The sequence below is a fragment of the Amblyomma maculatum genome, chromosome 5, assembly GCF_055883805.1.
Source record: "Amblyomma maculatum isolate TAMU_Amacu chromosome 5, ASM5588380v1, whole genome shotgun sequence".
NCBI classification, from domain to species: Eukaryota; Metazoa; Arthropoda; class Arachnida; order Ixodida; family Ixodidae; genus Amblyomma; species Amblyomma maculatum.
This window is the reverse complement of record NC_139348.1, coordinates 30,008,055-30,015,858: the sequence shown is the minus strand read 5'-3', so window position 1 is coordinate 30,015,858 and position 7,804 is coordinate 30,008,055.

The following is a 7,804-nucleotide window of genomic DNA, read 5'->3' as shown; positions in this document are numbered from 1 at the left end:
CAAGACAGTGATGGGGCTATCTCCGGGTTTTCCAAGCCCGCGTAGTCAGGGTGACTCAACTCCAGAACAGCTGAGGTATCGATCCCTAACCTCGGCTATCAGTTTTTCTGTCGGACCTTCATATTTGTACACAAGGCTTTGAAGCTGCCGTTGAGCCTCCGACTTTGATTTCTCTGGATCTAATAGAAGTCGGAGTAAGCTGTCATGTTCCATCACAGCTAATTTTCCTATTCATTTGGTCGCATGCAAAGTGCAGACGGTGTGGGGCAACCTCCCCTACGAAGGACCATGACTGAGTGGCAAGGTTCATATAACCGGAGATAAGAGTTGCATGGCACTTTGCTGAACACCTTACATAATCAAGGAGCGACAATGGAAAAAGGAGGAAGCGAGAGAGAAAGGAGAGCGACGCAAGGCAGAAAAGCAACTGCGCAGCTGGGAAAACTGGTTTAGCGATCATTCGAGGAGTGTATCCAAGCATCGCAGCAACTCGAGAGGGCACTTGGAATCGTTCCCTCGACTGCCGTCGCAGGAAAAGGAGGGACTTCCTCCCAAGGAACCCCAAGACAATAGGGGTAGCATCCAAGCGACGACAAAGTCCACTGGACCAAAGGTGGGTTGGGTAAATAAGGTCTCCCAGGATGCTAATGCAGAAATGATTAATGCTCTTAAAGAGTCAATGCTGAATGATGCAAATAACTCGGTGAGATTAAGAAACAACTAGCCAGTAAATATGAGCAAGAACCGGAAACATTCCGACAAACTAATCTTCCATCTTCAAAAAAGAAAAGGTATAAGAAAATAGAAGTCGAGCACCTGGTGCAGTCCCTAGTATTTCATCTACGCGTGAAACCACTGTGATGCGAACGATGACCGAGGTGCCACATGGTGGTGGTGGTAAAACATTTATTGCGGAAACCAGGGTACACTACAAGGGTTGAGGCGGTTCCTGATCCCGGCTGGTGTCTGTCAGGCCGTGCCTGGCAGCGACCGCTTCAGCCCAGTCAACTAGCATCTTTTGCGCTGCTGGATCCGGGCTGGAGACCGCGATCTCCCAACCCTCTTGGTCCGTGAGGCCCCATTGAGGCGGTGGCTTCAAATCTTCGCATAGAAACATTATGTGATTGAAAGTGGCTCTAGGTGCGCCACATAGAGAGCATGTGGGGTCGTACCGGCCCGGGTGTGCCAAGGCCAACCAAGCTGGGGACGGAAATGTTTTGGCTTGTAGCTGTCGCCAGATTATTTGTTGGGGTTTTGAGAGAGAGGTGTGAGGTGGGGGATATAAGAGTCGTTGTTCTCGGTAGTGAAGTGTTATGTCATGATTGATGAGAAGTCTGTCCCGCGTGCTTCCCCAGTCTTCGGTATGCCCTGCTCGGTTGACGTGCGCTCGAGCAGTTAAGTGGGCTGCCTCGTTACAGGGGTTGACTGCATGGCCTGGTACCCAGACGATGTGAATGGGTCGGGGAGCTGTGGAACCGGAGGTTAAGATTTGATGGGCGATCGGGTGTATTTTCCCTCTTGCGAAATTTTGAATGGCCGTTTTAGAATCGCTGAAAATAGGTGTGGCAGTGGAAGAGGAGATGGCTAGCGCAATGGCTGCCTCTTTGGCTTCGGTCGACGTTTTTGCTTTGACAGAGGCAGAAACTATGTGATTGAAGTTATAAAAAATCACACTGATGACATATGCCGTGGGGTGACTGTATTCTGCCGCGTCTACGTAGGCCGCTTCAGTGTCAAACGCGCGTGCTTTGTGTAACACCTTGGCTCGAGCTTCTCATCGTGCCTTGTGGTGAGCAGGGTGTATATTTTTAGGTAGGGGTTGTACGGTAAGATTGTCGCGGATGTGTTGGGGGACTAGGTGGCTGTTTTCAATGGGTGGACCAATTGGTTGGAGTTTTAGCGCTGCGAGAATGAACCTGCCCGTCTCTGTGGAGGAAAGTCTGTTGATCTGGGCAGTACGATGAGCTTCCACTAGTTCTTGGAGTGTGTTGTGCACTCCCATGTTTAGGAGGCGTGTGGTAGGAGTATGTTTCGGGAGGTGAAGTGCTGTTTTGTATGCCTGACGAATGAGTGCGTTCACTTTCTCAGTTTCTGCCTTTGTAAGATGGAGATACGGGAGTGAATAGACAATTCGGCTGATGACAAATGCCTGTACAAGGCGCTGGAGATCGTGCTCTCGCATGCCTCTGTGCCTGTTCGCTATTCGTTTGATGAGTTTGATAGTTTGATGGGTGGTGATAGTCAGTTTCAGGATAGTTTCTGTGTTGAGTCCATTGTTTTGCAGGAACATTCTCAGAACTCGAAGTTTGCTGACCTCGGGTACTTGGAAGCCATGTATGGTGATGTGTATGGAGGGATGTTTTTGTTTTGTAAGGCGGCGGTTTGGGTGGAGCAACAGGAGTTCGGATTTAGTGGGGAGCACGCTAGGCCGATGGATGCTGCGTGCGTTGCCACTTCGTCCGCTTCTGCTTGAAGAGTGTCCTCTATGTTTCCTACATTTCCCGTGGTTGTCCACAGGGTAATGTCATCCGCATAGAGGGTGTGGGAGAGGTTTGGGATTTGTGTTAGTTTGTGGGCCATCGGGATGATGATGATGTTAAATAGTAGAGGGGAGAGGACTTATCCCTGGGGTGTTCCGCGATTGCCTAGAGAGAAGGTGGGGGATTATATAGGACCGAGTTTGAGTTCCGCGGTGCGGTTGCGAAAAAGCCTGCGATATATGAATAGTTGCGTTCTCCTACCCCTAGGCTGGAGAGGGCGTCAAGGATTGAGTCATGTTGTATATTATCAATTGCTTTGGTGAGGTCCAGAGCCAGTAAGGCTCTCGTGCGGTTTCGATGCAGCGGATGTAGAATTTATTCGGAAATTTGAAGCATGATGTCTTGTGTGGATAAGTGACTTCTGAATCCCAGCATCGTGTGTGGGAAGAGATTGCGAGTATACATGTGGTTGTCTAATCTGTTACGGATTACATGCTCGAAAAGTTTGCCCATGCATGATGTGAGAGAGATTGGTCGGAGGTTGGTTATGTCTAGTGGTTTGGCTGGTTTGGGAATGAAGGTGACTCTTGCGTGTGTCCATTCCGGGGGGAGAGTACCTGCCTTCCAGTGCTTGTTGAACAAGTCTGTCACGGCTTGGACAGAATGGTCATCGAGGTTGCGCAGAGCTTTAGCACTGCATTCAACATAAATGAGCAGAAAAGGTGTCGAGTCAAAATACTGCACTCGTATGTTCGCAGCAGTGCAGCCCGAGTGTCGCCGTGTGCTTCACATTACGGCAGGGGTACTCACATGTGCGAGGGCTGTTCGCCTCGTACAGATCGTGAGCGTTTGTGCACGCATCATTTAGCCTATACAGATTGAACAAATTGTGGATTCGCAAATGTTGATGACTGAGCATATGAAGGCGAAAGCTTTTCTAGGCTCATGGAACGATATCCCGTGCGCGAGAGTTGTGAGCGAGATTTGTCATATTCCGAAAGATACTGCAACCCTCTCGCAATTCCAAACACACTTTCCGGAGAAAGTGTGACAGATACGGCGCCTTTTCTTTCCCGTAAACCAATTATAATTACATGTAGCACTGCAACGAACGCCGATAAGAGGCAAATTATAGGATAGGAAGGGTAGGCTTTCACCATTCTCCTCTTGAGAGACATCTAAGAGACTTCCTATTTATTTTCTTTTAACATTGCGAAATACTGCGCCAAGGCTTGGTTTAAGTGAATGAGGTTTGGGAAGAATGTATTGGGATTCTTACAAGCGGTATAACTCAACTACAAATAAAATATACACTTGACCACAAAGATTGCAGGATATACCCACAAAACAATATGGTTTAATATCTTTGTAGAAACCAATGTATACAAGCGCTGATGTGCAGGCTAGTTGGTAATACATTTGGAATAACAGCGCGAAGGACGAAGATCAGAAGATCAGCGCTGTGCTTGTGTCCTTCTGATCTTCGTCCTCGTCCTTCGCGCTATTATTCCCAATGTATACAGTTCGTCCATTGTACTTCCAGACAAACATCCTGAAAAGCTCTGAAAATAATGTAACATGCGCATTCTAGATGTAAATGTCTGCACTAGTAATCAATATTTATCCAGGTGACGTCTTATGGATGTCGCTGCTGAATATAGACGTTAGGATCATGCTGGTGTGTATGATGGTAGTTGGTGGGGCCACTTGGTTTGCCATATATTATAAGTTAGACCGAGGAATGAAATTGTCTACTTTCGGAAACGACGCTTTTTCAAAGGATTAGTATTTTTAAAGCTCTAATGGAGGGACCTACCTGAGAATGCAGTTTGTCATAGAGTGTCAAAGAGTGTCAAACATAACGGGTCCGACCGCTGCGTATTACGCCTTTTTGTAGAGACAAGTCTTCGTCCGTAAAAGATCCAGTGCCTGGCTCTTTTGAAAGGGGTACGAGTCACTTTCAAGCAAAAAGAAGGAAACACGGAAGAGAAAAGCGCTGAAAAGAAAAGGCAGAGGGAAATGGTGGTAAACGTCGTCATGAAGGCTTTTTTTGTCCTTTGCTTCAAAACGGTCATGCCCACTTTCGACAAACACGGTGGAAGCCAAAGAATGTCCTCGAGGAATGCGCGACCGTGCCAACGACTTCGAGGGACATCAGGAAGCGACATTCAGGGTACCGACTTAACTTCCACGACTCCCGGAGCGCGGAAGAAGTTCCTAGCATTTGCTTCGCGCTCTTAATTGCGCCTCCGTGGCGATGACACGGCTAGCTGAAGCTGAGGAATGGCACTCCGGGTTCTTTCTTATCGGCCGGATTCGGTCTTGCACGCTCCCACGGCAACTCCGAATACGACGGCGATAAAAAATAAAGCCAGGGAGCGCTTCGAGCCGAAGTGGGACAATTAGTAGTGCGTAAAGATTTGAGACAACGGCTCCCAGAGCCGGGCGCCACTGACGGAAAAAGAACGTTGTATTACATTCACGGAACAGCCGGGCACGTCCGTCTGTACCAGGACGTCGCCCGACGAAGGGAGACGGAATGATCAGTCTTACAGAAGGACTTCACGCTCGCTTTCTACGGGAGTGGAACAGAAGCGAGCTATTGGGCGGCCGATGTGTAAAGGTCGCCGAAGCGCCCAAGTGGGGCCCAGCAGTTGTTCGGGAGAGGCCCCGTTTACTCTCGCTTGTTTATTTCACCGGTTTCTCGTTGCGGGGACTCACCGCCGAAAAACCTCTCCCCTGAGCCGGCCGAATCTTTTCGGGGGGGGGGGGGGGGAAGAGAGAGAAAGTGGTTCCTCCTCTGTTCTAAGGCGGTGGGTGAAAGTAACGCTGCCGTTACGGAGCCGAAACGATGTGACCTACATATGGCGGCGGCAGGTCTTCCGGACATTGGTCCCCCTCCTCGCCACACCGCGGCCGCCGCTTCCTTGCCGACTTGTCGCTTTTTTCCCGAAGTAGAGTCACTCGCCTTCACAGAGCGTGCGATCTTGGAGAAGCGAGGAGGAGCACAGTCGTGCCGTTTCGCGGCGGGTCAACTCCTCCCTCAACCTCCGCTCCTGGAAACTCGAGTGCAAAGCGCGCTACGAAACTGTCACGTTGCCTCAACGCTGCCGTCTGCGTCGCTGCGAGTGAGCACGCGTCGTCGTCCTTCGCCTTGCCAGCGACGGTCGGTGTCGTCTGCTCGCCAGTCGTCGACCCGCCGCCGTCTGCTGCCCACGTGGAAAAACCGAAACCGGAAGAAGGAGGCAGCCGACCATTTCCTTGCCGCACTCGACTTGGTCGGCCAGCGTCGTCGCCGACAGCGCCAGCTCAGGGACTTCTTACATCAACGTGAACCACAGCCTGCAAATAAGGCTTGATGGCGGACGGACAAGTCAGAAGACAGTGTGCAATTTGACGGTGTCGCGTCGTCTGCATTGATCGAGCGTGCTAGCTTAGCGAAAACGGGCAGTCGAGTCACGTGACTGATATCTCACCGCGCGCGCACTTTTTCGAGGAGGAAAGGACCTGTGTCGGTGGTTCGACAGAAAAAGCGACGGTTACTCAGTGATGCTGAGCTAGACCCAACGGGCTGCACTCGGAGATGATTTCCAAGGAAATCTGCGTAGCCGTCATGGCGCTGTGCGCCGTGAAGCTGGTGACGTCCGGCGACGAAGTCGTCCTGCCATCGTCATCCTCCGGTCTGAACATAACTGGTAAGCGATCGAAACTGCCTTTTTGTTCGAGAACAACGCGTAATAATGATACATCCTAGTCCAAAGCAGTGCATGCATTCTAACAAGAGGAATTTCATTGTTTATAAACGTGGAGCCTCTAAAGAATACTTTGCTCTTTGCTAGTTAACGTTTGACATAAAAAGCCGCAAACTTGCATTAAATTTCAATGGAAGCTACTATAATAAAGATAAATGGATGGAAAAAGGATTAATTCTACGTCCATCTTTTTCTTTTTACCCTTTTCTGTTGCTGCAAACGCTTTGGAAGACTCAAAATTGTGCTTTACGGGAAAGTACTGGCGAACCCGATTTTTTGCTAGCCCTCACTTCTGCCGCTATAGAGCGCTAGCAGCGAAACGACGGTTTCGGTAAAAACGCCTTTATTCGAAGATAGTGCGCCTGCGGCGTACCACGTTACTTTGGCAGACGGCATATAAGCACGGCCAACGGCACACTATCGCCGCTAGAAAGCGCCTGCGGCCGCAATATCGAACTCCTTTCACCGATTCGAGCGCTTCCTTAACATGACCGAAATAGTAGCAAGCGTTTACGATATGTATGCGATATGTGCGTTTTTGGGAGCACGTGACGTGCATTTGGGGCAGCTGGAGCGTAATACGTTATGGAGCACAATGAAAATTAATGAATGCGTTCATTCGTAATTTCTTCTTTGAAAAAGTAATAATTCGAAGGCCACGGAAACAAATGTACACATGTCATCACTGTCAAATGAGCTCTTCACAGCCCGTTTTCACAAGTGTGATCAGTACTTGGCCGCAAAAGGCCACTTCGTATTGATTTCTTTCTATATATAGGGAGGAGCAGTGGATGGAAACCACAGTTCCGTGTTCCCTCAGCAAACATGCTCTGTTAACGATGCCATTGCTCCTGGGCTGACATTTTAGGAAACGTAGCGCAAAGAAGACAAGGGCAAAATGAGGGATACACACACGAGCGCTTCGTGAACCAAACTCAGCGGAGTATATTCAGTAACAAGTTATTTGCAACGTATTTGCCCTTTTGCCTCGCTACTCGTTTGGCTTCATGGGTGCCGTGATCGATGTTTTTCGTAGGCCCTGCCTCCTTGGTTTGAGAGCTGACAGAAACGGACAACCTACCGCATTTCGAACGGGGCAAATGTGTTGTGCAAGAACTGCACTGTCCTGTATACATTAGTTTGCGGTTAACAACCCTAAGCAGTGGAAATTAATCTAGACAGCTGCAGCCACGGTATGCATCAAATCCCGCTTATCGAATCGAATTAAATCTGCCACATTGACTCCTCTGTGCCGTCACATGTTTGTCGGTTGAATGCTCCAGTTTTGCGGAACCTCGTAAATGAGCGGGATTAAGACTTCGTGCACGCCATCGATTTAGGAATAAAACTGCTGCTGTGGGCGAGACTAATTTCTCTAATCGTTAAGTTTTTTCCTATTTAGATATGGCTTAAGATGCTTTAAGCGATGAAGGAAAACAAAATCACAAGCTCCAACCCCAAGAACCATTTAGTCAGGCTCGTGTGTGCTCATTCTAGAACATATGATGCACTTCTTGCTGCTGTATACTCAAGAAACATCCTTCCACCGTCAAAAAGGCCATTTTAGACGCG